The sequence below is a fragment of the Kogia breviceps genome, chromosome 18 (assembly GCF_026419965.1).
Source record: "Kogia breviceps isolate mKogBre1 chromosome 18, mKogBre1 haplotype 1, whole genome shotgun sequence".
Lineage (NCBI taxonomy): Eukaryota > Metazoa > Chordata > Mammalia > Artiodactyla > Physeteridae > Kogia > Kogia breviceps.
Window position 1 is genome coordinate 32,054,156 of NC_081327.1, and position 27,188 is coordinate 32,081,343.

Below are 27,188 nucleotides of genomic sequence, written 5' to 3' on the forward strand. Positions count from 1 at the left end.
TTTGGGGTTTTAGAGTCCAAAATGTCCTGGGCTTCAGCCCTGGTGCTGCCGGTACTTAAACCTCAGTGGAGGGGATCACATGACCTACCCCACTGGCTGCTGGGAGGATGATCAGAGGACGCAGGCTGTCAAGTACTGGCGAGTGCTCAGTGTGTGATCACGGCTCCAGTCATCTTGCATGCTCCCTTGCTTACATTTCACTCCCGAGACGAGCGGGGCTCAGAGAGGTGAAGTGACTTGGCCAAGGTCACACAGCCAGGAAGTGGATGATTAGAACCCAGACAGAATGACTTGCACAGCAGCCCAGTGCCCCCACCCCCACCCCTACCCCACGATGCTGGAGAATCCAGCAGGGATGACGAGGCCCCTGACCACCCTGGCCTTCCCTCCTCACACGTTCTAGACATCGAAGACCCCAGGGCCATCAACAGAGCCTCCTTTCAGGCTGGGGCAGGGCTGAGCTGGCCGCTTCCTCCCCCTCCGACTTGGCAGAAAAGCCTTTTTGTTGTGGCTCACATAGAGGCCATTCTCCTCCAGCTCACGGGAAGAAATGGCCAGCTTCCTGTCCATCCACAGCCGCCCAGGCAGCAGTGGACTCCTCCGTGACATCCAAGAGGAGCAGGGCTTCCTGCCCCTCCGGGTCCTCTAGTTCTGCCTCAGGGACCCGAGGCTGCCGGACTTTGCCCCTCGATCCGTGAAACCACACAAGGGGGTTGGACACAGCCTCCTCTCAGCTTTCCTGGCGAATGCTGGGGATTCCAGGCCTCAAGGCACTCTCAGGACACAGCAATACCGCCCTCGGCCTACTGCTCAAGTGGCCTCATGACCCACAAAGCGCTGGCAGAGCCCCTGCCAGGCTGCTTGCTCTGTCCCAAATGTCCTGGCACTTGCTTGCCTCTATGCCTTTGCTTGTGTTGTTCCCTCCTGCTGGAAAACCCTTCCCTGCATATTTTATCCTACTCAAATTGCACAGATCCTTTAAGGCACAGGTTAAGGCTTGCCTTTTCCAGATTTCCACCCTCCCTCCTCAAGATGATTGTTTTCTTCCACCCCTGGCTCACCCAGCACTTGCCTCCGAACCATTCCTTGCCTCTGACTCCAGTCTGCCCATCCTAACAGGCACCCAGATGCTGAGTGTGACTCCATCACTCACAGGCTGTGTGTCCTTGGGCAAGTCACTTCACCTTTCTGAGCCCATCTGTAGAATGAGGCTAATAGCCATGCCTATTTCATTCAGCTGTGAGGCTTGATTGAGCTGATCCATGGAAACACTTAGAACAGCCCACAGCAGGCTCTCAATAGTTTGTTACTCATATCTCTGTTTTAGGTGCAGGTAGTTGATGGGCACTAAGGAGACATACCTCCTTGCGTTCCTCTCCAGGAGTATTTATGGGATGGGGTCAAAGGTCAACAAGCCCAAGGACAGGTGCCAGGAAGGAGAGACATTCCCCTCCCACCAGCTCCCCCCCTCAGCTGCCGTGGCCTCACCCTGCCGACCCTGGCGGCCCAGCCCCTCCTCACTGGCAGTGCCACCCCTTCTTTCCAGATCTTGAGCACGAGGCCCCAGGCTCAGGTTTTCTCCGCAAGTGCTCCTGTCACCTCCCACCCCTACATTTTTCACCCACCTCACTCTGCCAGAAATAGCCTCCAAACTCCTCTTCTCTTGCAGCCAATCTAACCGGCCCCTCCTGGAAAAACTATATCATTCCCCTGCCAGCATTGATGACAGCAATAAACTGGATTCCATTAAGAAATTATTGAGTCAGTGGAAAGGGAGGGGCAGCTATACCCCAATAATTTCATGAGAAAATTACACAGCACCATCCTAAAACCTGTCGACTTTAGCCAGATTAAGGCCCCTTTATAGATGGGGACACTGAGGCCTGGACAGGAGGCTGATTTGACCACAGTCACTCGCTGAGTCTTTAAACTGGCGCCCAGGGCTTCCCTGGTGGCGCAGTGGTTGAGAGTCCGCCTGCCAATGCAGGGGACACGGGTTCGAGCCCTGGTCTGGGAAGATCCCACATGCCGCGGAGCAACTAGGCCGTGAGCCACAACTACTGAGCCTGCGCGTCTGGAGCCTGTGCTCCTCAACAAGAGAGGCCGCGATAGTGGGAGACCCGTGCACCGCGATGAAGAGTGGCCCCCGCTTGCCATAATTAGAGAAAGCCCTCGCACAGAAACGAAGACCCAACAGAGCCAAACATAAATAAATAAATAAATTTTAAAAAAATAAATAAATAAACTGGTGCCCAGGCAGGACTCCACCCCCACCCTCTCTCACCATGTGCTCCGCGCCACCTCCCCACCCCTCATGGGGCCTCCCTCTTCTGCACTTTGGAAGAACTGAGGGCAGGGCGTTGTGGTTAATCCAGCTTTCCTGATAAAGAGCATTTCTGTGCTTCATGTGCACATGAAGCACAGCCTTCAACATAGCTAGTGGAGAGGAGATCTGTCCTCTGCAAATAGCCTCCCATTGTCCTGTGAGAACAAGACCCCGCTTCCTCCCAGTCCATGGATTCTGGTAGAGCTGGCCCTATTGCCTTGGTGGCCAGATTATCTCGTGACCCAGAATCCAGCCAATCAGAACCCCAGCGCATGATCCAAGGGTGGGTAGAAAACCCAAGCCTGGCCAATTACGGACTCCCTGCGACTTTTTCTGGAGCCCCAAGGAGAGACAAGCCCTGTGTCTGCTGGGATCGCTGAGCTCCTGGAGTGTGACTCTGGAGCTGCTGATGGGTCATCTCGCCACCACACAAAGAGAGCCTGCCTCAGAGCAGAGCCAGCAGAGGAATATAGAGCCTTGAAGATTCTGAAAGGCACCACTTGAGCACCTGGATCCAGCTGTGCCTGAAGCTCTTTCAGTTACATGTACCAATAAACTCCTTTTATTTCTTAAGCCATTGTGTGATTATTTTGTTTGTTTGTTTGTCCTCACTGATGCCCAGGGTGCCCTGAGTTCCAAATTTGTGCTTAGCTTAACACATTCTTCTTGCAAATCTAGGACTCTTCTCAGGAAAGTGCCAACCCCCAGGACCACAAGCCACCCATCTCTTCAACAGTTGAATGTTTACTGAGAATGTTTACTGGGGTCCCTGGCACAACTACCAGACTCAGTAAAGCTGCCTAAGACAACACAGGACACCTGAGTCTTCACAAGAGTCTCTGGGAATCACGTAGCAGGTGAGGGGAATGGGGAGGCTCACTTAACTGTTACATGGGCTTTTTCAGATTGCATAAGGTAACAGACAATGAGAAAACCACAGAAAAGCCAAAGCTGTCTATGAAAAATGCCATCAGCATCTACTCTTTCGCCAAACAACTTTAACAAAAAATTTTTGGTTTTTTGGCTGAGAAATGCGGCTTGTGGGATCTTAGTTCCCCGACCAGGGATCAAACCCATGCTGGGTCTTAACCACCGGACCACCAGGGAAGTCCCCAACCTTAACAATGTAAATGTAAATCCTACAGGCTTTCCCTTATGAGTACATATTAATATATGTTCATACCAGGCATGTTGGTTTTTTTAACCTGCCTTTTTCATTAATATAGCATGAAATTTGGATGAGAAACTTGACCTGCAGGAGACTTTCACTTTATTTGTTGCTTGAATTTTTCTGAGGATGCATTGTATGCCCATCATGATGAAATAAGTGAGTAAACAGTATATCTTTAACCCCTTTCATGTCCACAGGTTGATTTCTACAACATGCTTTTGGTGGATACATTCTGCGGGTGCCCCGGAGGAGATTCCTCAACCCACGTCTGGACAGTTACAGATAATATTTTGGAAACATCCATAATTATCGCAAATAGTTTTTGGGGGCTCATAACTGCACCAGACTTTATATGCTTTACTGACATTAATCCTAATTAGAACCCCACAGGGCAGTTCTTCTATTTGTACTTCACACTAGAGGAGCCCAAGGCTCAGAGAGGTGAAGGAACTTGCTCAAGGTCACACATCTAATCAGTGGTGGGGCCTGAACTGAAGCCGCACCTGCTCTCAATTGTTCATTTATTCAATGAACATCTACTGCTGTCAGGGGGCAGGCCAAGGACCCAGCAGGGAACTAACACAGAGAGCCTCCTCCCTCGTGGGGCTCACATTCGAGGAAGATGAGCATCCCAGGCAGAGGAAGTAGCCAGTGCAAAGATCCTGAGGCTGGACCAAGCCTGACAAATTTGAGGAACAGAAAGGAGATAAGGAAGGTGAAAAGGAGAGAGAAAGAGAGCAAGCCCAGGCCACGGGGTCAGGAGTTGGATTTATTCTAAGCTTGACAAGAAGACTTTAGAGTATTTTAAGGAATGGGGAGGGAGGAGGCGGGATCTATGATTTTAGAATATTTCTCTGCCTACTGTATGCTTTGATAAACTACCTTTGCAAACATCCATGATTCTTGCCTTTAGAGAAAGTTCTAGATATGAAAACAAAGTGGAATCACCAGCCCACAATGTTCTAAGCTTTTATTACATACTGACAAATTACCCTCCAGAAGGAGAGTAGCACCTGTTTCTACTCCTCCAGCAAGTGGCTGAGTGCCCATCCCCCCACCCCTCACACACCTGGAAATGAGATCATTTTTATCAACATGATTGGTGGAAGCAATATTGTTTTGTTGGTTTTACCTGCAGTTCTTTGATTGCTGCTGAGTTTGAACATTTTTCTCATGTTCGTTGTTAACTGTTTAGAGGGTTTTTTTAGGGGAGGGGAGGAAGGCCTGCTTATGCCCACTGCCCAGTTTTCTTTGGTGGTGTTTCTTCTCATTGATTTGTGGGAACCTTTTATAGTGTGACAAAATTGACCCTTTGCCAATCAATGAGTTTTAGAGCTAGGAAGTTCCACAAATGGGTAAACTGAGGCCATGACAAGAATGGGTACTGGCTCTAGTCCATGCTCTCAGCTCTCTGGGGCCATGCTTGTTCTGGGAAGTTGCCTCTGCCAGCTGTGTTCATTGCCTAGAGAGATCCCCTCCCCTCCCGCTGGCCCCTCCTGGTGTCTTTCCCTGCTCCACCCCAACTCCCCACCAGAGCCTCTTAAGGGTTCCTGGTGGAGAGGAAGACATTCTGCAGACAATGGCTGTGTGTACAGATGATGTCACCGATGGGGGAGTGGGTCCCAGAGAACAGGGCTTAGTTTCCTGGGCGGGGTGCGGGGGAGGGTGAGGGAGTGGTGCCCCCCGTCCTCCCCTTGTCCCCAGTTACCAGGAGGGGCCACAGAGTTTGATTGGGAGACAGGCTGCATACACACCCTGCCCCAGCAATCTTCCCTGGGCAGTGCGGGACTGCAGGAGCATGAAACTCGAAAGGGGCATCAGAGAGGGGCAGTAGGGTGAACCAGAAAAAGTCCTAGATCAGGGCTCAGAATCCTGGGTCGGAGACCAGCTCTGTCTGAGCAACTCTTTGAGCTCTCAGCCTTTGCCATGAGATGGGGGTTGTTTCCAGAGCTGGTGCTAAGAATCGGTGAAATGATGGACTTAAAAATGTGCAAACATGAAGCTGTGCTTACTGTGGTGGCATCAGTGCTTTTGCCCGCCCAGCACCCATCTTCCCATCTCTTGGCTCCTCTAGGGAGCCACCCCTCTCCCACTCTGAGTTCATGAATTGCAGAAAGGCTGCCCCTCCCCCCCAAACTTCAGGGACAGGTGAGACCCAGGTGGAGGCAGTCCCCTATCCCCTCCTCCATCCCTACCAGGGATGGGCTATGTCCAAGTCATCTCTGGCCTTTGTTCACACACAGAACTACCTGTGTGAAAATAAGCAGCACACAAGGCAACAGAGACGCAAGACAGAAAGATGGCATTGTTTGAACTGCTGGATACAGCCAGACCTGACAGCCATCCCCCTTACTCTTGTGAGAGCCAATAAATACTCTCTTTGGTCAATCCAGTTTGAGTTGGAATTTCTGTGATTTGTAACTCAAAAAAAAAAAATACAACCGAACACAATTGTCACTTAATTCAGTCCTTCGTCACCAAAGTCTGGGGCTCAGTGAGAATAGATTTGTCCCAGGTCACATACCACTTAGCTGTAGAATGAGAGCTCTGGAAGCCCAGACGCACTCCTCTCAGCCACATTCCCCTGCTGGCCTGCTCAGGATGTACAGCCCCGACACTCTCTCTCACTTCCTCACGAATTCACAAGTTAACAAAAGGCTTTATAAACAAGTGATCTTGTTTGTTTTCATAAACAAATCAAGCAGAGTTTGGGTCTGCGTCTAGGGTGGCAATAGCACCCCACTGGGCCAGTCTTGTGCCTCAACTTGCACTGTAGAGTCCAGTGGTCCTGACCACACCTCTGTAAGTCACTAAAACTACATTTTGTTGGTCCTGTGTGAAGTGAATTCTGTATCCTGCCTGGGCTCGAACTAATACAGCAGGAGAGAAGCTGAAATTCCCAGATCCCTGGGCATGTGTGTTGTCTATTTTAATACTTGCTTCCACGTTGCCCTTCCAGGTCGCACGACAGCTTGCCTGACCGGGCCACTGGGTAACCTTGCGGAGAGATGCGGATGTGGGGCTCCCCCCATGGGTCCAGGAACCTGCCCCTGAGGTGCAGCCTCGGGTTCTGGAGTGAGTGTACTGGCTGATGAACAGTTGTACACTGGGGCACCCGCGGCCACCTCTGGCTGGACACATGCCCAAGAGCACGTGAGGGGCCCAGGCCCCGCCAGCCACTAGCGGCCACTGCCAATTGAGACCAGCCTGGAGCGCCTTCCCCTCTCCTGTTCAGAGGCAGGACAAAAACCTGACAGGCGTGTTTTCACCAGCGTGAGAGTTTCGGCCCCTCTTTGGGGACTGTTTGTGTTTCGGGTCACACTGTTGGCTGCCCCACCCCCTTCTTTCCTCTGCCAAAGTGACACTCCCTGGGCTGCCAGGCCTCCAGGAAGCTGGCAGTTCCTGCCCTGAGCTGCCCAGTGGGAATCTCCTTTTCCTATTCCAGGCACTTCCATATCCTCTGTTACATTTCGTTCTCTCATCACAGTCCAGCAAATGGGAGGTATAGCCTCCACCTTACAGATAGGGAGCTGAGGCCCAGCAAGGGAAGGCAGCTTGCCCGAGGTCACACAGCAAGTTAGGGGCTGAGAACGTGAAAACTGACCCCCAGCCCAGTATCCACTGCCCACCCCACAAACCCAAACTCAACCACCAGACAAGGATCAGGCCTGGTAGCAATCCCCTCTCTCCAGTCGGTCCATTCATTCAACAAATACTGAAACTTCCACGGGCAGCAACTGCAGAGGGTTGGCCCTGGACCAAACCCCGCCCACCTCCTGTTTTTGTAAATAAAATTTTGTTGGAACACAGCCACTCCCATCCATCTGTGTATGTCTATGGCTCCTTTCTGCTACAGGCAGAGTTCAGTCAAAACAGAGACCATCTGGCCCCCAAGCTTAATATATTTACTATGGGGCCCTTTACAGAAAAAATGTGCGCAGGGCCACATTATGACTTTCTAGGTACTTCTGCACCTTCATGAACCCTTCCTTATAAAAAACTATAAATATGCTTACATATATATATGAATCCGAGTCCCCCTAAAACCAAATCCCCTTACTGAATTTATGATTAATCACTCTATCCAAAACTTGGTTCCCCTGCTGTCCCCCCTGATCTCAGTCCTATGCTAACTGAACCCTAATCAACCAGCGTCAGATGTCTAAGATTGCTGTTGTCCATAACATCATTAATGTCCTAAAATTGCTGTTAGAGATTCATCATAAATGTACAAACTCGGGTTCTTTCTCCAAGGCAAGATGAGCTCACCGACCACCTCCCGCCACCCGCCTCAGCCATGGACCACCTGGCTAGAGAATCGTAAGCCAGAGACATCCTGACTCCCAAAAACACAATTAAGAAATGTCACAGAAACATCACAAGATGATGACTAATCCCAGTTCCTTTGTCCTTAACCTTTAAAACATCCTTAACTCGAAGACCAAGATGGGGTGGATCTGAGACTTGTCTCCCACTCCCTTGCTTGGAGCCCTGCAAATAAACCCTTACTTTGCTGCAGACACCAGCTGTCAGAGTTTGGCTTTCTGCACTGTGGGTACACGAGTCCTTGCTCAGTTACATACACATAAAATTATAGATATAGCTATAGATATATAATTATATTTTATGACTGCATTGGTATAAAGACAAATATAATCCAGGCATGACTGTATCCTTTTTCTACTGTTTTAAATCAATTCCAACATTTCTATGAGCCACTAGAACTCTTGTGGACCTCAGGCACTGCACCTGCTACGCCTCACAGAGACATCAGCCCTGAGAGTTGGCCATAGGTGGGTCCCGCACTGCTGAGAGTAGAGCCCCCAAAGGAGACACCCCAATGTTTAGCCCTCACCTTGGTCCTTACCAAAACAGTAGAGGTTGCAGGGAGTTTTGACAGCTTTGAAGGGAACCACTCAGGACTCAAAGTGATTGCATACATTTCTTAGGATGAAAAATTTTATTCCCTTTCAAATTCTTATATTTTGTATTTTTCAATTTTTAAATTACTTTTGGGGAATAAGTAACAAATGCACACGGGTTAAAAAATATTTTGAATGCCCCAAATGATTTACAAAAGAATATAACGCTCCCTTCCACTCCTGCACCCCCATCCCCTTCCTACTACTAGTGCGATTCCTTCCATGCAGACTGCGTATTCAAGAATAGATGTGTGCACAGTTTAATGCACACGCTGTTCCAGTCCCGGCTTTTTTTTCCGTCTTAAGTCTACATTCTTACGCATAAATTCATCCTGTTTTTGTTGAATAGCTATTTAGTATTCCACTGAATGAATATACCACAATTAGGATGTGCGGGTATTTCCAATATTTTTCTATTACAGCATTGGAACAGAGACTACTTCTATACAGACTGGCTATGTCTGGATATTAGGAAACTTTTTTGCCTCCAAAAAAATCTCTCAGAAAAGAGGGAGTCCCCCTTTACTGTATATACAAATTCCCATTACCTGATGCTTTCTGATTCCTTTATTTTAAACAAGGAAGTACTACTTGCGGAAGATACAATAGCCTGAAATGACCTCAGTGAATTCTAATTTGGGATGTTTATGGCGCACACCCAACAGAGTTAGTTAGAGGGGGAAAAGGAGGCAAAGGCACTTAACACAAATGCCATAATTTTTCCTGGGGATATGACTTCACAACTGCAAGTGTTAAAATAACACTGTAAATAAACCTTTTAAAGATGACTTTAGAAAGCAATGCTTTAAAATTAAGAATGTCCCTTCATCAGACACCATTAAGAAAATGAAGAGGAAGCCACAGATCAGGAAAAGATACTTGCAATCTGTATGGCCAGCAGAAGACTTGTATGCAAACTATATAAAGAACTTCTACAAAACAATAAGGAAAAAAAAAAGCAGATCATACAAAAGAAAAATGGATAAAAGACTCGGTCAGCACTTCATTCAAAAAGGATATCCCAATGACCAATAAACATATGAAAACACACTTAACTTCATTAGCCATCAGGGAAATGCAAATTAAAACAACAAGGCAATACTACTATCTACCCACCAGAATGGCCAGAATGAAAACAAGACAATACCAAGTGTTGACAAGGATGTGGAGCAATCAGAACTCTCATACCCTGCTGGTAGGAATACAAATTGTACAACTTTGAAAGACTGTTTGGCATCATCTGTGAAAGCTGGACACATGTATATTCTCTGATCCAGCAGCTTCACTCCTAGAAATATACTCAACATTATGGAAATGTTGGTGATATCTCAACAAAAATGCTCGCACATATTCATGAAAAGGCATGTATAAGAAAATTCAAAGCAGTAGTATGATATTGTGATCAATAATAAAAAACATACCTTTGGGGCTTCCCTGGTGGCGCAGTGGTTAAGAATCCGCCTGCCAATGCAGGGGACACGGGTTCGAGCCCTGGTCCGGGAAGATCCCACGTGCCGTGGAGCAACTAAGCCTGTGTGCCACAACTACTGAGTCTGCGCTCTAGAGCCCGTGAGCCATAACTACTGAGCCCATGTGCCACAACCACTGAAGCCCGTGCGCCTGGAGCCTGTGCTCCGCAACAAGAGAAGCCACCGCAATGAGAGGCCCTCGCAACCGCAACAAAGAGTAGTTCCCACTCTCCACAATTAGAGAAAGCCTCCGTGCAGCAACGAAGACTCAACGCAGCCAAACATAAATAAATAAATAAATTAATTAATTAATTAAACAAAAAAAACCCACATACCTTTGGTCTTCCTCTGAGTTCCTGGCACATAGCTCCTAAATTCCTTGGAATTTCCTAAGTGATGAGAGTGATAAAGGTATGTTGTTATGCTATTGAAGTGACTTTGGGAAAGCCCCTAGACAAGGTAAGACTGGGGACAGGTTGATAAGGGAACCAACCACATGATTGGAGGCTTGGAGTTTCAGTCCCACCCCAACTTCTGGGGAGGAAAGAGGAGCTAGTGATTAAGGTCAGTCACCAATAGCCAATGATTTGATCTATCAAGCCTATGTAATGAAGCCTCCATAAAAACCCCAAAGGGTGGGGTTTGCAGAACTTCCAGGCTGGTGAACACATATAGATGCAGAGAGAGTGGTGTACTCAGAGAGGGCATAGACACTCCGAGTCCCTTCCCACATACCTTGCCCTATGCATCACTTCCATCTGGCTGTTCCTGAGTTATACCCTTTTATTATAAGCTGGTAATCTGGAAAGTAAACTCTTTCTCTGAGTTCTGTGAGCCACTCTAGCAAATTAATTGAACCCACTTGGGGGGGTCGTTAGAACCTCTGATCTATAGTTGGTCAGTCAAAAGCACAGGAGACAACCTGGACTTTTGATTGGCATCTGGAAATTGGCCAGGGGAGTGGGGTGGGTTAGGGGAGGCTTCTTGTAGGACTGGGTCCTTAACCTGTGGGATCTAATGATATCTCCAGGTAGTGTCAGAATTGAGTTGACTACTTGGTAATGTTGAAAAACGCACATCAGAATTGGTGTCAGAATTTGTAATAGCCAGACTGTCAACAACAGTAGAATGGATAGATTGTGGTATATACATACAAATACTATAGAGCATTGAAAATGAACAAATTATAACAGCATGTAATGGCTTGGAAGAATCTCAGAAACATGAGCGAAGGAAGGTATACATAAAGGAGTATAGGCTGTATGATTCCATTTATATAAAATTCAAAAATAGGCAAGCTAGCCACGAGGTAGAAAAAACCTAAGTGTCCCACGACAGATGAACAGATAAACAAAACTGATGTATCCATACAATCCAATATGATTCAGCAACAACACGGATGAACCTTGAAAACACTACCCTAAGTGTAATAAGCCAGACACAAAAGTACAAAGATTGTATGATTCCCTTTGTAAGAAATATCTAGAAGAGACAAATGCATAGAAATAGGAAGTAGATTAGAGGTTACCAGAGCCTGGGGTAATGGAGAAATAAGGAGTTATTGCTTTGTGCTTAGAGTCTGGGGGGATGAAAAAGCTTTGGAAACAGATAGCAGTGAGGGTCACACAACAATGTGGAGGTAATCAATGCCACTGAATTCACACCTAAAAATGGTTTAAATGGAAGCTTTCTTCCCTCCCAGTTTTATTGAGATATAGTTGACCTGCAGCACTGTATAAGTTTAAGGTGGACAACATAATGATTTGACTCACATACCTCATGAAGCAAGTACCACAGTAAGTTTAGTGAACATCCATTTTATCATGTAGATACAAAATTAAAGAAATAGAAAAATGTTTTTTTCTTGCAATGAGAACTCAGGATTTACTCTCTTAATGATTTTCATCTATAACGTACAGCTGTGTTAATTATATTTATCATGTTGTACATCACACCCCCTAGAACTTATTTATCTTATATTTGGAAGTTTGTACCTTTTGACCACTTTCATCCAATTCCCCTTCTCCCCACTCCCTGCTTCTGGTAACCACAAATCTCATCTCTTTTGCTATTGTTTGTTTTTGAAGTATAATTGACCTACAACACATTAGTTCCTATTATACAGCATAGTGATCCCATATTTCTATACATTTAAAAATGATCACCATGATAAATCTAGAAACCACCTGTTATCATACAAAGATATTACATAATTACTGACTATATTCCCCACACCGTACATTTCATAGCCATGACTAATTTATTTTGCAGCAGGAAGTTCGTACCTTTTAATCTCCCTCACCTATTTTTCTCATTCCCCCCCTCTGGCAACCACTTATTTGTTATCTGAATCTATGACTCTGTTTCTGTTTTGTTATGTTTGTTTATCTGTTTTGTTTTTTAGATTCCACATATAAGTGAAATCATAACCATATTTGTCTTTGTCTGACTTATTTCACTTAGCATAATATCCTCTGGGTCCAGCCATGTTGTTGCAAAGGGCAAGGTTTCATTCTTTTTTATGGCTGAGTAATATTCCATTGTATATATACATCACATCTTCTTTATCCATTCATCTATTGATGGGCACTGAAGTTGCTTCCATATCTTGGCTATTGTAAATAATGTTGCAGTGAACATACAGGTGCATATATCTTTTCTAATTAGTGTTTTTGTTTTCTTTGGATAAATACCCAGGGGTGGAATTGCTGGATCCTTCAGTAGTTCTAGTTTTAACTTTTTGAAGAATGTTCATAATGTTTTCCACAGTGGCTGTACCAATTTACATTCCTACTAACAGTGCATGAGTGTTCGCTTTTCTCTACATCCTCGTCAACACTTATTACTTGTTGACTTTTTGATAATAGCCATTCTGACAGATGTGAGGTGATATCTCATTATGGTTTTGATTTGCATTTCCCTGACAATTAGTGATGGTGAGCACCTTTTCACGTGACAATGACAAAAAGGTAACAGAGATGCATCAGCAGAAGTGTAATGCAAAAAGTAGAACATAATTGTTTAATGTGATAGAAGGGACAAAGCTGTATTTCTAAAGTGATGTTTTATCTAATATGTGATTTTAAAAATATATGTATAAAAAATTAATACACTAAATATTTTAAGTATTTGACTATTTAACCTACATACCTAAAAGTTATAAATACAAGCTGGTCCATGAATGTGTTGTTGGTTTTTAAAAAATTATTATTATTTTTAGTTGTGGTAAAATACACATAACATAAAATTTATCGTCTTAACCATTTTCAAGTTTACAGTTCAGTGGTATTAAATACATTCACACTATTGTGCAAACATCAGCACCATCCATCTCCATAACTTTTGATCTTGCAAAGCTAAAATTCTGTCCCCCCAAAACAATAACTCCTCATTCTCTAGTTTCTCCCAATCACCATTTTACTCTCCGTCTCTATGATTTTGACTATTTCATGTAAAAGTGGATCATACAGTATTTGTCTTTTTGTGACTGACTTATTTCACATAGTATAATGTCCTCAAGTTTCATCTACATTACAGCATATGTCAAATTTTCCTTCCTTTTTACAGGCTGAATAATATTCCATTGTATGTATAGACCACATTTCGTTCATATATCCATCCATCCATCAGTGGACACTTAGGTTTCTTCAACATTTTGGTTATTTTGAATAATGCTGCTATGATCATGGGTGTATAAATACCTCTCTGAGACCCTGATTTCAGTTCTTTTGTGTATATAGCTAGAAGTGAAATTGCTGGATTATATGGTAATTCTATTTTTAATATTTTGAGGAACCACCATACTGTTTTCCACAGTGGTGGCACCATTTTCTATTCCCACCAACACTGCACAAGGGTTCCAATTTCTCCACATCCTTGTCAAAACTCATTGTTTTCTGGTTTTTCACAGTAGTCCTCCTAATAGGTGTGATGCTGTTTTTGGTTTTGATCTCTTTGGGAAATAGAAAATTGTCATATATTTGAGCAATATGCTACTTTCTAACATACATGCGCAAGTATGCATATGTGTGGAATAAATCCCTAGAAGTGAAATTCCTGGCTCAAAGGATGTGTGCATTTTATTTTATTTATTTTTAAAAATAAATTTATGTATTGTATTTACATTTTTTATTTTTGGCTGCGTTGGTTCTTCATTGTGGTGTGCAGCCTTCTCGCTGCGGTGGCTTCTCTTGTTGTGGAGCACGGGCTCTAGGCGCGAAGGCTTCAGTAGTTGTGGCACGCAGGCTCAGTAGTTGTGGTGCACAGGCTTAGTTGCTCCGTGGCATGTGGGATCTTCCCAGACCAAGGCTCAAACCCGTTTTCCCCTGCATTGGTAGGTGGATTCTTAACCACTGCGCCACCAGGGAAGTCCATGTGCATTTTAAAGTCATCAAATTGCCCCCACTGAGGTTGCCCCAATTCACACTGCCACCAACAGTGTGTAAAAGCGCCTGTTTCCCCACACCCGAGCCATCGCAGCACATGATCAATACTTCCATTCCCTAATGTGTCTCCTAGTGCCTCTGGTTCTACTGTGGAAGGAGGTCCCTCCACCCTCCCTTCTTGGCCACAGCAGTCACCCACACACAGAGCCCCGTTTCATGTCCCAGATGAGACCCCCTTCCTGAGTCTCATTTCTTCCACACCACCCTCCACACAGGCAGCCAAAAAGATTTTTCTCAGGTCCTGTCCTGTCTGCCTCTGGGGAATCCCACACCTCCCCATTCCCACCTGGTCCAGCTCAATTACACCCTTTCTGTGAATCCTGCTTGGATAAGACTCCAAACAGAATGATTTATTCCCTCCTCCTGTGCTCCTACTGTTTATAACTTTCTATTTAAAGCAGAGCTTGGTGCTCAATATGATCATTCACTCATTCATTTAACAGTTATTCACTGAGCATCTTCTGTGTTGCCAGCACTGTTCTGTGCAATAGGAATAGAGCAGAGAAAACTCTGTCTTCATGTAGCTTACATTCTAATAGGGGAACAGACAATAAAGATCTACATGTAAAGTAAACTACACATGGTATACCTGCAAGTAAGAACTAGAGAGAAAAATCAAGCAGAGAAGGAGGATTAGGAGAGCTGGAATGGTATGTGTGTGCATGTGTGTGTGTAACTTTAAATAATGTGTCCAGGGATGGGAATTTCCTGGCGGTTAGGACTTGGCGTTTTCACTGCCGGAGCCCGGGTTCGATCCCTGGTTGGGGAATTAAGATCCTGCAAGCCGCACGGTGTGGCAATAAATAAATAAATTAATTAAATGTCCAGGGAAAGTCTTTCGGAGAAAGTAAAATTTGAGCAAGGACCTAAAGAAGATTAGGAAGTGCAGTAGGTTGAATGGCGGCCCCTAAAAGATATGTCTACGTCCTAGTCTCCAGAACCTCTGAATGGAAGCTTAATGGGGGAAAAGGTTTTTGCAGAGCTGTTAGAGAATGAATTTACGTTAAGTAACCAAATTTGTGGTAATTTGTTATGGAAGCCCTAGGAAACTAATAAAGGAAGCAAATCTTGTGGAAATCTCAGGTGGGGAAGAATGTTCCAGGGAGAGACTCTCAAGGACAAAAGCCCTGGGGTGGGGATTTGGTGGCTTATGGACCACCAAGGAGCTGGAGCTGCTGAAGCAGACTGCACAGGGAAAGTGGTAGGAGTGAGGTCAGAGCCTAGGGAACCAGATCATGTGAGACCATGTAGGGTCTTGCTGGCTTTCACCCTGAGTGAAGTGGAGCCGTGGCCGGGTTTTGAGCAGAGAAGCGGCATGATCAGACTTACAAAGACATAAATGAAGGCATAGCAGCCACCATATCACATCCTAACTGTGTCCACGAGTGCTAAACTCTGAGCAATTTGAGGGCAAGGGACTATAGTAAATATTTTTGCATCCCTAGGGTCCATCACTAATAATGAAAGAGTTCCTACAAATCAATTAGAAAAAGACCAAAAAATAGGCAAAAGAAAAATTCAAGTGTTTAACAAACATGAAAAGCAACCGGATCAACTGCATTCCTAGGAATTTATCCAAGAGCAATGAAAGCATGTGTTCACAAAATAATTGCATATGAATGTTCATAGCAGCTTTATTTATAATAAGGAAAAGTTTAAGCAGCCCAGGTATCCATCAACAAGAGAACTATCCATACAGTGTATCCCTATCCATGTATGGAATGTATCCATACAAGTGGCTATCCGTTTGTATATCCATTCAGTGAATATTGTATGGGTATTTGCATGTCCATACAGTGGAACACTATTCAACAATAAAAAGTAACCATTGCAATGACTTAGATGAATCTCACAAGACATAATGTTGAATGAAAGAAGCCAAACACAAACTAGTAGGGGCTCTATGATCCCATTTATAGGAAGTTCCAGAACAGCCAAAATTAATCTCTGATGAAAACATAAGAATGGTGATTGCCTCTGAGGAGTCAGAGCAGAGATTGACTAGGTAGGGACAGGAGAGAGTTTTCTGGGGCTCACGTTCTACAATATATCATAATAAAGGTCTGGGTTACACAAGTGTATGCATTTGTCATAACCAATCAAACGATACACTTAAGATTTTTGCATCACCATGTGTAAATTTTACACAGAGGTGAGGGGGGAGAGCGATAGACAAAGATTGAACTCTAGTTAATGATATACATGCTCGAGTGTTTAAGATGAAGTGTAGTGATGCCTGTAACTTGCTCTGAAATGTATCAAAAAATAAAGACTGATGGATGGATGGATGCATAGATTGATATGTGCTAAAGCAAGTCTAGTAAAATGTAAATTGCAGAACCTACATGATGGGTAAATGGGTGTTCACTGTACAATTCTTTCTACTTTTCTGTATGTTGAAAATTTTCATAATAAAATGTGTTTTTGGGGAAAGAGGCTCAATAATCAGGGATGTGTAAATTATGAGACTCTATTTTCCACCCCTGGGATCAAATTACAAGACTCTATCTTCCACCCTTTGGATTGCCAAAAATGTTAAAGACTAGGGATACAGTGGGCACAAAATTGTGGGGTTTCTCACACTGCAGGTGGGTGGAACCACGGTGGTGCCCCTGCAAAGCCATCGGCCCTGACACCCCGCGTGCTTCCTTCCTGTCCCCTTCCTGCCCTGAGCTTCTTGTCCTTTACATACGTTGTATACAATGTTGTATCCTGTTTTCCCCTTAGCTTGGACTATCAACATTTCCCCACTTCTCTAAAAACTCTTAGTAAACATTTTACTTAAAAGAAAACAGGTATTGCAGGATTTGAGTGTTTTGTTTTGATTTTTTTTTTTATGGTTACAAAGTTCATTGTAGAAAAATTAGAATGTTCAGAAAAGAACACGGAAGAAATAAAAATCCCCTGACACCCGTTGACATTCTGTTGGTCCTCTTTCCTGTCTCCTCTGTGCACATGTACGGGCGCGCAAACATACACATGCACACACAGATTTTTACGTTTGTGTGCATTTTAACAAAATAGGGATCCTATAGGACACCATGTTTTGTTATTTGCTTTTCTTAATAAAATTCTTCTGGGATGTGGTTTTATAGGCTGCCTGGTTCTCTAATGAGGGACTCATTTTTCTCCATTGTTGGGGTCCAGGTAGGGTCAGCCTGGTGCTTGCTATGCCCTTGCGGAGCCCAGGGCAGAGACAGGCCCATCGACACTGGCTTAGAGATGTGCAGGCTCCTTGGGTCAGAGCCCCTGGCAGAAGTACCTTCTGATCCTGAGGGAGTCCCCTTGGCCTGGCCTCTGGCCCCTGGTCTGGCTGCCCCAGCTGCTCCCATCACCACCTGGTTCCAAGTTCAGCTGGGAGCGAGCCGGTCACCCCTCTTCCCTCGGGGCTCTGCTGCCAGTCCTGGCATGTGCTGGCCTGTCCTGAGTTGCCCTTGGCTGGGCCGGGTCGGGTGAGGGTGGGCCCAGAGTTCCCCAGAGGACTGTGGGAAAAGTCAGGCATTTGAGGCCAGTGTTCAGGGTGTCTTGCTTCAGCAAGGCCTTTGGCCTAAGAAGCATGCTCTGTCCAGCCCTCAGCCTGGAGGAAACCCCTGTGCCCCAGGCTTCATTGTATTGTCAGGATTTCCTGTTTCCTGGCCACCTAACCTATTTATGGGCCACAATGGCCGCTTCCCTGGGGAGGCCCCTACTGTACTCGGGCCATTCACCACAGGCCTCTGGGGTTGGCCCACACCTCCCATGACAGCCCAGCCTGGCCTTTCTCTGGGGTAGGGACAGTAAATGGGTGTCACCTCACATGCTAATTCAGTAGATTGATAGAGCCTGCCAGGCACAGCGTGAGGCTTCTGAGGCTCTATCTGGGCTCAGCAAGAGTCTGACAGTCCATCAACTGTGAGCACTGAATGGGGCTGGGTGACGTGAGCTTACATCATGGTGACAGCAGCCCTCTCTGCCCAGGCCCTAATTTCCTTTCTTGTCTCATCTCCTACCTCGCTGCCATGCCTCACCCCTCCAGCCACAGGTCTGCTCTCTCCTTTGAACATGACCTGCCTTTCCCTGCCCCAGGGCCTTTGCTTTTGTTGTGCCTCTGGCCTCTCATGTCCTGAGCAATTTACTCAGGCAAGATTTATCAAATGAAGCAGACACTGTTCAGCTCAACAATTCTTACTCAACCTTCAAGGCCCTGATTCTAATGTCACCTCTTCAGGGAGGCTTTCCTGTGCCCCTAAGACTGGCCCCCCATGTTCCACTTCCCCAGCCCTGGTACCATTCTATAGGAGAGGTCACCAGATCAGTTTTGTAGGTATCTGAGATCGAGTTCTCTAGAAGCAGAGCCTGAGATGCAATTTTTATGCAAGTGGTTTACTGAGATCCTCCATCCATGTGAAAGTGAGGGAAGCAGAGAATAGGGCAGAGAAAGAAGCCAAACAGGGTGTGGTTTCAGGAGAAATCTTGCCTCAGCCTGATCCCCGAGGACTCCAGATTGTGACCGGTACCAAAGACATTGTGGACTCCAGAGGCCAAGGGACCTGGCTGCTAACCGCCCATGTTGGTCAGTCACTGCTCATAACCTCCCGAGCATCTCCGGGTGATGCGGCTCCTGTCAGCCAAGGGCAGCCTCTGGAGGGGGTGAGCTGAGAGCAGCCAAGAGCACAGCAGCTCAGGGATGGGAGCACCAGCCCGGGGATCTGGGCGGACATGCACAGCGCCTGCAGCAGGGAGTACCCCACCAAGTTGGAGCTGCCCACAGCAGGTGTGGCATCTGAGGCACCCCAGAGCCCAGAACTGGGCACCCAAAGACAGACGTGACACGTGACATACTGCTGAACTCAGGGAGGGCAGCAGCTTCAGGGCTGGTACTGACTCTGTGGCCTGAGCCCGGGTATGTGGGGGTCAGCCCCTGCCCCAGTGCCTTCCCAGCAGGCCTGGTGTCTGTGTCCCTGCGCCTCATCTCCTCTGGCTGTGTCCCACCTCCCTCCCCTGGGTCGTGTTGGTCGGCCCGGCTGTGCGTCCAGCAGGCTCTAGGAGGGCCGCAGACCTCTGTGCCAAGGAGGTTCTGGACCTCTCCCCAGCCCTGTCCACCTCCCACTCCTCTCTCTGCCTTGGGCACCATCCCTACACAAGTCATGTCTAGATGGGTAAGCAGCTCTGTAAATCCCTCCTCCTCTTGGAAGCCTCCCCAGACCTGGACTCAGGAAAAAGGTGATATTGGGGAAGGTCCACGGTTCTGGCTGCTTCCTGTCCCCTGGTGGTGGTAGTGGCAGTGGTGAGGGTGGTCTCCAGGCTGACCAACCAAGGAGCTGGTCTCAGGGGCCTCAGTCATCCAGCCAAAGGCCATGATGTTTAGGCTGTGACGAGGGGGTCAGGGTACAGAGCTGGGGTCTGGAGAAGAGCTGGCTCCCTTTGAGCAGCCTGTGGGAGGAGGAGTTCACGTGCTGGAAAGGGGTGGGACCAGGAAGGGTGTCCAGAAGCTTCACTCAGCATCTCTACCGTGCTGAGCCCTGTGTTCGGGGAGGGCAGGGAAATGTGGTGGGGTTTGGGCCAGGCAGAGGAGAGTGAGGAAGGAGAGTGCGCCTGTGTTGATAACCCCTCCAGGAACAGGTTCATGCTTAAAGGAAGGAAGAGAGAAAAACAGCCCACAGCTGGGACCACCAGGCAGGAAGCTGGAAGCCCAGCTCTGCCCCCTGTGCTTTGCAACCTGAAGCTCTGGGCCCCTGGGCCTCAGGCTCGTCAAATTAATGACAAGGAGTTGGACCAGGTGGCCTGCGGGGATTCTTTGGGCTGGAGCAACCTGCCGAAAGTCCCTAAGTCAGGAAGGGCCCCTGGTCCCTGGGGAGAGGCAGCTCTTCAAGGGGCAGGACAAGGAGCCTCAAAGCCCAGGATGGAGGAAGAGGCACCCAGGGATCTTGTCAATAACTGCATCAGTCAGACCTGGGCTCCAGTCTCAGGGCAGCCACTTGCCCCCTGTGGGCCATTTACATCTCTGAGCCTCAGGCTCCTCACTGGGAAAGGGGGACAGTAATAACAGCACCTGCCTTAAGGGTCAGTCGGTATGAGGGCAACGGGTTCCCAGAGCCCTCAGGGACATGTTCCCGCTCCCCCACCGTGGCTCTGTGATCCTTACATCAGCCCTATTAGAAAAGCAGGACAAGGCTAGTGCCCATATTTCAGATGACAAAACTGAGGCTCCACGTGCTCAGTTCAGGCTGCTTCTTTCCTTTTGATGCACCCTGCCTCTCCCACCTCCATGGCTGCAGGCGATGCTGGCCAGGCCGTGCATGTGTGCACACGTGCACACTCACATGCACACACACTCACATGCACCCCCGCCCCCTCTGCAAGGCCACCCTGGGCTCAGCACTGCTGAGGTGGGAGACAGGAGCAGAGCATGGTGTTTCCCGCTGCTGAGCTCCTCCTGCCAGGAGGGGAGGAAGGAAGGAACGGAGCTGGTGGCAGGAGGGGGATAGGATGGGGGTGGAGGGATGAAGTGGCTGCCTGTTCCATGGAAGGATCCATTTTCCCCTGGAAACACTCCTGCCTTCCACCCTCTCCCCCAGCTGCCTTTTCCTGGAATAAAGGCTGGGGGTGGAAAGGAGACGGTCCCAAGACCCACCTGGACAGATGCACTGTGACTTCACCAGCCCAGCTTGGCCCCAGAGCCTGGCTCCAACCCCATCCGGGAGCCCAGACCCCTGACCACCTCTCTGCCTCATAGAGGGAAACCGAGGCAGACGGTCAGAAAACCACCTTCCTCCACATTGGGTCCTGTCAAGCCAGAATAAAACGCTGCAGCCCACACCCTTTGAGGGGTCAGGACAGTCAGTCCCCTGCCTCAGAAAGGCCAGGGCTCCAACGAGGGGGGCACTTCCCTTGGGGGCCTGTTTTGCTCTTCATCAAAAAGTTCCTGCTTATGTCCAGCCGGATCATCCCCAGTGGAGGACAGACTAGCACCTGCCATGCCCCTGCCTCCTTCCCTGGCCAGCAACGCCTAGGGTGAGGGTGCAGGGCGTGGGCCGGGCAGTGAGAAGGCGAGGCCGGTGAGCACTGGGGAGAAGTTCTCTAGCTTTTCACCTGTTCTGCTCTCTGCTCCGCGTGACTCTGGCCTAGCTCTCCCTCATCCTTTCTTTCCTCCCTATTCTCCCCCTCCCCCCACCCCGCTTTCCACCCTCCTGTGTGTCCTCCCTCTCTCTTCCCCTAAATCACTTCTTGTTCTCTCTTTTCTCTCTTGTGTGTGCCTGTCTCTCTCTGTCCTGGGCGCTCTCTCACTTTCACTTTCCTTGGCTTTCTCCTTTGCTGCTCGGACCCTCTCTACTCCTCTCTCCCTCCTTCGCTCCCCGCTTCCCGTCCCTCTCTCCCCTTGACTTTCCAGTACTCCCCTGCCACAGATCCAGCTGTCCTGCAGCCACCTCCCCAAGCTGTTCCACCAGCTCCTCAGCCTGCCCCTCCTCCCCTAATGCTTCCCCAGGCCCTCACCATACCTGTGCAGCCCCTGCATGCTCCCCACTTCCTGCCTGTCTCCCTCCAAAGGCAGGCCTCTGTCCAGCACAGAATGTCGGAGCTGCAGTGTGAGGGACCTGACAAGGGTTAGGGCTGAGAAATCGAGGTGAAGACTAGCCAGGAGCTAACAGACCCAAGACGAGGCCAGTTGAGGCAGCACCCCACAACAGCAGAGCTCGGGGGCTCTGAAATTACCAGCACAACCCCTGCACTTTACAGCTTGTAAGTCGACGCTCCCACTGTGGGGTCCTAAACGGGCAGCCCCAGACTCAGCAGGGCAGGGCTCCCTATGTCAGGCACTCCTGGCTGGTCAGTGCCAGCCCAGCAGGCAGCCCTGCAGCCCAGCAGACTGTAAATCACCACCATTGTCTGGCCTGGCCCCAGTCTCGCCTGTACTTTAAAAGGAAGACAAGAATCTCCCTGCACGCGGCCCCCCCTGCCTGCCAGCCGAGAGAGGGCTGACGCAGCAGAAGAGAAAGGGGGTCTTTATGCCCACGGGCAGGAGGGCACTGCATCCCCTCCCAGTCCCCCTCCAATGCCCTCTGGTGAAAGGAGCCTTTGTGATGCTCCCTGAGACTGGCCAGAGCAGACACAGTGCCCTCCCCAAACAGGAGGCAGTAACAGGCAGCTGGGGGGCTCTCTGTCCTGCGGGGTGGAGGGTCACAGGCCATACTGGGGGAGGCCTCTGGGCCCAAGGACCTGAGGAAGAAGCCATGTGATGGCAGGAAAGGAGAGAAGAGAAACTCAAATTGCAGCATGCGGAAGCAAGGTTAGAGTTGTCGTGTCCTGTGTCCACATAGGCCCTGACCTTTCGCAGCTGCGGAGGAGTGAATTCCTGTGGAATTGGTCACAGAGGAGGGGCAGCTCCCCTGCCACCCAGTCTCACTGACCACATTCTCACCTACTCGACCTCTCACCCACTCTGCTTTCACTGCTTCTTGAGTCACCTTGCACAGCCCAGGCAGGTACTTTGCAATGCTGTTCCTTCCACCTAGAACACTGTTCCCCACGTCTGCACTGCTCATCACCTCAGAGGCGCCCACTTTGACCTCTTTTCTGCCCCTCTGGGCTAGCTCTACTTCCCCTTATCCCACCTCCTTACCTTCCAGCCTACCATGTCATTTGTTATGTCTTTTTTTTTTTTTCAGTCTCCCCAGCTGGAATGTGAATTTGGTGAGGAAACTTACACTCATTTTTCATTTATCTCTTGTCCCAGTGCCTGACACACAGTAGGTGCTCAATGAATATTTCCTTGAATGAAGGTATAGATCATTTCACTTCCCCTTTCTCCTACCCTGAGAGGGAGGCACAATGGTTTTCCATCTGGAACTGAGGGATACTTCTCAAGTTAAGTAGTGAGAAAGAAGTGGAACTGAGGGACTTCCCTTGTGGTCCAGGGGGTAAGACTCCAATGCTCCCAATGCAGGGGGCCCAGGTTCGATCCCTGGTCAGGGAACTAGATCCCACATGCCGCAACTAAGAGCCCACATACGGCAACTAAGAAGTCCACATGCCGCAACTAAGAAGTCCACATGCCGCAGCTGAGTCCACATGCTGCAACTAAGACGCGGTGCAGCCAATACAAATAAATAAATAATAAATATATTTTAAAAAGTGGAACTGGGATTCAGATTCAAGGCTATCTGACCCCAAAAGCCATGCCGTTAACCCATCTCCCTGTGACAGCCACCCTCACGCGCTGGTACCCTGCCTGGAGGGACCCCAAGGAAAGAAGGGCAGAGAGAAGGGCTCAGCCCTCAGAGAATGTTCGGACGGCCCAATCCCTCCCTTACAGTTCCAGTGGGGGCCCAATGCCAGGTCCTCAAGCAGAGCTCTGTCCCTGTGAGAACAGGGGAGCAGCTCCACCACTCCCCTGCAAGTCTGACCCTGCCCAGCTGTGCATCATTAGGCAGGGCTCCTACTGCTTCTGGAAATTTAGTCCCCCCCCCCACCTCTCCCACCCTGTGTAAAGTGGGGCAGTAACACCTGCTCAGCAGGTGCGTCTGTGAGGAGCACAGGTGAGAATGTGCAGAAAGGGCTCCTAGGACTGGACTGTAAAGCCACAGACCCCTCTGCAAAGGCCTGAAGCTGGCAGAAAGCTAGGGGTGGGAAGGACTCCAGAGAAAGGCTTGGTTCCCTCAGCCCCCCGCTGGAGGAAAAGGCTGAGCTTGGGGCTGCCAAAACCATGAGTCAGCCGTCCCTGAAAAGCCAGGCCCTCCAGGCAGCCTAGGGCCCAGCAGGGAGTGGAGGGCCAGGGGGCCTGGGGCCTGGGGCCTGCTCTGTGGGCGGGGACAGTCTCCCCAGGGCAGAGCAAAGCCATTCAGGCCAGGAGCCATTGGAATCCATCTCTTTCAATCCTGATCCAAGGACCTGAGTGATGCTAACAGTGGTCCCTGAAAAAGGGACTTCCTTATAAAGGCCAAACGTGGGGCTGCCTGACCCCTCCAGACTGCCTTCATGCCCCCCTTCATCTTACCACTCCATCTCCATGAGCCCACAGTGTCCCCCAAGGCCCCTCCGAGCCAGAGACAGGACCTTAGGGGACAGCAAGCTGCGTCCTTCACTGTGCAGATGGGGAAATCGTCCCAGGGAGGAGCAGTGAAGGCCTGGGGCAGAAAGAGACAGGGCCCAGCTCTTTCCACCCCAGGCCTCACACTTGGCTCTGCTTTGAGGACAAGCCGCTCAAGTGCAGCTGTCCGTCACAGTGCCCGGTCGGATGCTCTGGCACAGGCAGGCTCGGACCCCGGAGTGGAGACCCCATCCAGTGTGCCCTCTTGCCCCATCTCTCACCCCACCCCAGCCACATGGAACATCTTGCAGTTCCTCAAACTGGCCAGGCTCTATCCAGTCTTCGCCCATGCTGCCCCTTCTGTCTGGAAGGTCATCGCCCCCTTCTCTTTCCTGGCCAACCTGTGCCCATCCCTCAGCTCTCCGTAGGAACAGTACCCACAGCTTCCTCCAAGAAGTGCTCCCTCTCCTTCTGCCTCCATGAAGCTGGGGCTATGAGGCCCTCTCTGGGTTTCTACCCATCGTAGAAGCCACTCTGTAGGGCTGTGGTTCAGCCCCAGATCCCAGCACTATGGCCAGTACACAGCAGGAGCTGTGTTTGCTCAGTGAAGGGGACTGTGAATGAGGGGAATGAGCTCCTCATGATGGAGGGTCTCTAGGATGGGGGCCAGTCCCCAGGGAGCACTGCCTTCTTCTCTTTCGAACTTCCCCTCTCTGGCCACTTAAGGTGGCTGGGGAGATGGAGGAATACCTGGGAGAGGGAGGAGGTACCACTCTCTCCCCAAGGGTCGCCTCCCTCTTGGAAGGGCCGACTCCACCCCTGCTCTGTTGGGCCCACCTCTCACTTCCGTTTCCCGAGCCCCTGCTGCTAACTGTCCCCTTCTCTATTTCCCTGCTCAGATTCCAGACAGAGGGACCTGAGGGCCATGTCCTGGGTCACTGACCAGCCCAAGAATTCATCATCCAGTTGCCTTCAGCCAGGGGCCCAGGGTCCACATCCCAGGCAGCCGATAATTCACTAAAAAAATCTGTTCATTCATTTATTCAAAAAATTTGCTCTGAGCATTAAACCTGTGCTGGGCACTATCCTAGGTGCTGAGGATACGGCAGGGAAGAAAACGGATGTGGGCCCTGGCCTCTCGGGCGCACAGTCGAATGGGCTCCTCTCTCCTCCCCACATTTCTGGAAGCCTCCATCTTCCTCCCTGATGAAGATGCCTTCATTTCTCCTCTCCATGGAGCCTCTCTAAGCAGGCAGACACACCTGGGCCAGAAGGAGGCCAATCACAATGACACCCATGAGGCTGATAAAGCGAGGACAAAGACCGTCACCCTGACAACTCCCGCCCAGGAGTGCTGGGTCTTGCCCTAAGCACGGTCCCCTCATTCTCTCAGCGAACCCCAGCCACAACACTATGAGGTGCACATCGCTACTGTAATTCCTGTTGCTGTAAAATGGGAAGGCCCGGTGAGGTGAACTGTAGCTGAGTTTACAGGGCCGGTAAGCAATAGAGCCAGGATTCAAGCCCACGCTGGCACACGCTACAGGGAAGGGCTTAATCACTGGCCACTTGGCTTTTCCAGGCCCAGAGTGGGCACATCCATTCATCTCACTGCCCTACAATGACCCCACAGGCGGGAAGGGCAGATGCCCCAGAGCATCTGGTCTCCATCAGACTTGCTTTCTGCTGGGAGAGCAGTGCTGGAGAGGGCCTGCTTGGAAGAGAGGGGACGGTGACCAGCCAGCCCAGTCCCTTACAGGAAGCTCATTCAGTGGCAGACCCCTCCCCCCACAGCCCCAGTCTCGGTCACAGGGACTCCTGTGGCACAGGGGCCTATTTTGGGGAGGCTGTGTCCACCTTCCCCGTCCTCTCCAGCCAAATCCAGAGTACACTCAGGACATGGGCTCCATTTTTGCATCCCCCATCTGGGACCTGCTTTCTCCCTGGTCCATCACTCTCCTCTACAGCCCCCATCTTGGTGGGGACCATGTCCTCCTCCCCAACACCCCATGTAATTAATCGTGGCTCTGGTCCCATTGCCAGGCCCGGACAGGGCCATCTACCTCTCCTGGTCAGAAGCCAGTGACCAACTCAAAATAACTATTTCCCTTCCCTCCAGCACAACTGTCTTTCCTGGGGAGGACAACAGCTGCAAGGGATTAGGCGTGGGGAATGGAACCCCACCCACCGAGCTGGAGGCCTGGGCCGGGGGGCGTGGTGTGAGGGGCCTGCCCCACCCCGGCATCCAGCACCCAGGGTCGCCTTCCCCCCCCGGGAGTGAAGTCCTCTTCCCCAGGAGCAGGAGGTGAAAGAAGGGAGCTGAAGGACGGCTGCCTCCCCCAGCCCAGCCCACCTGTGGCCAGGACTGGGCCCCCAGCCTGAGGTTGCTGCTTGAAAGTCAGGCGTAAAGGAACTGCATGCTCTCATTGCAGCAGAGAGCTGGAGTTCCCACTTCTGGGCCTTTGCTCCCACTGTTCCCTCCGCCTGGACCGCCTTTCCTCCTTTGGCCTCCTGGCCACACAAAGTCCTCCTCCACAGAGCCTTCCTCAATCCCCGCCCCCAGTGCCTCCAACAAAACGCAGAGACTGGAAGTCAGTGAAAAAGTACAGTAAAAGGTGTACTTTTACGTGCTCACACAACCATCTCTAACGGTACCTCTCCCGGGAATAGACCCCCTGGTGAGGGCGACTCAGTGAGAGGGCAGAGCCACCCTCAGCTGGAGGAGATGGGGGGCTCTCTTGGACCCCGGAGTTGAACTGAGCTGGATAGGCCTCACCCTGAGCAGTGACACCTCACCCAAGGCCAGCTCAGCCAAAGGACAAGGGGAGGTGTGACTGGGCTGGGGAGGG

The 27,188-nt window shown here is 49.5% G+C and overlaps 1 protein-coding gene across 1 annotated transcript in view; it reads right to left on the minus strand.

Moving 5' to 3' along the window:
- The window catches only part of CNGB1 (cyclic nucleotide gated channel subunit beta 1), a 175,385-nt gene that overhangs the window by 140,217 nt on the left and 7,980 nt on the right, over nucleotides 1–27,188 (minus strand). Inside the window, exon 2 of the mRNA XM_067019696.1 lies at nucleotides 10,224–10,277. The gene's annotated coding sequence lies outside the window, so the exon portion shown is untranslated. The remainder of the gene's footprint in view (nucleotides 1–10,223; nucleotides 10,278–27,188) is intronic.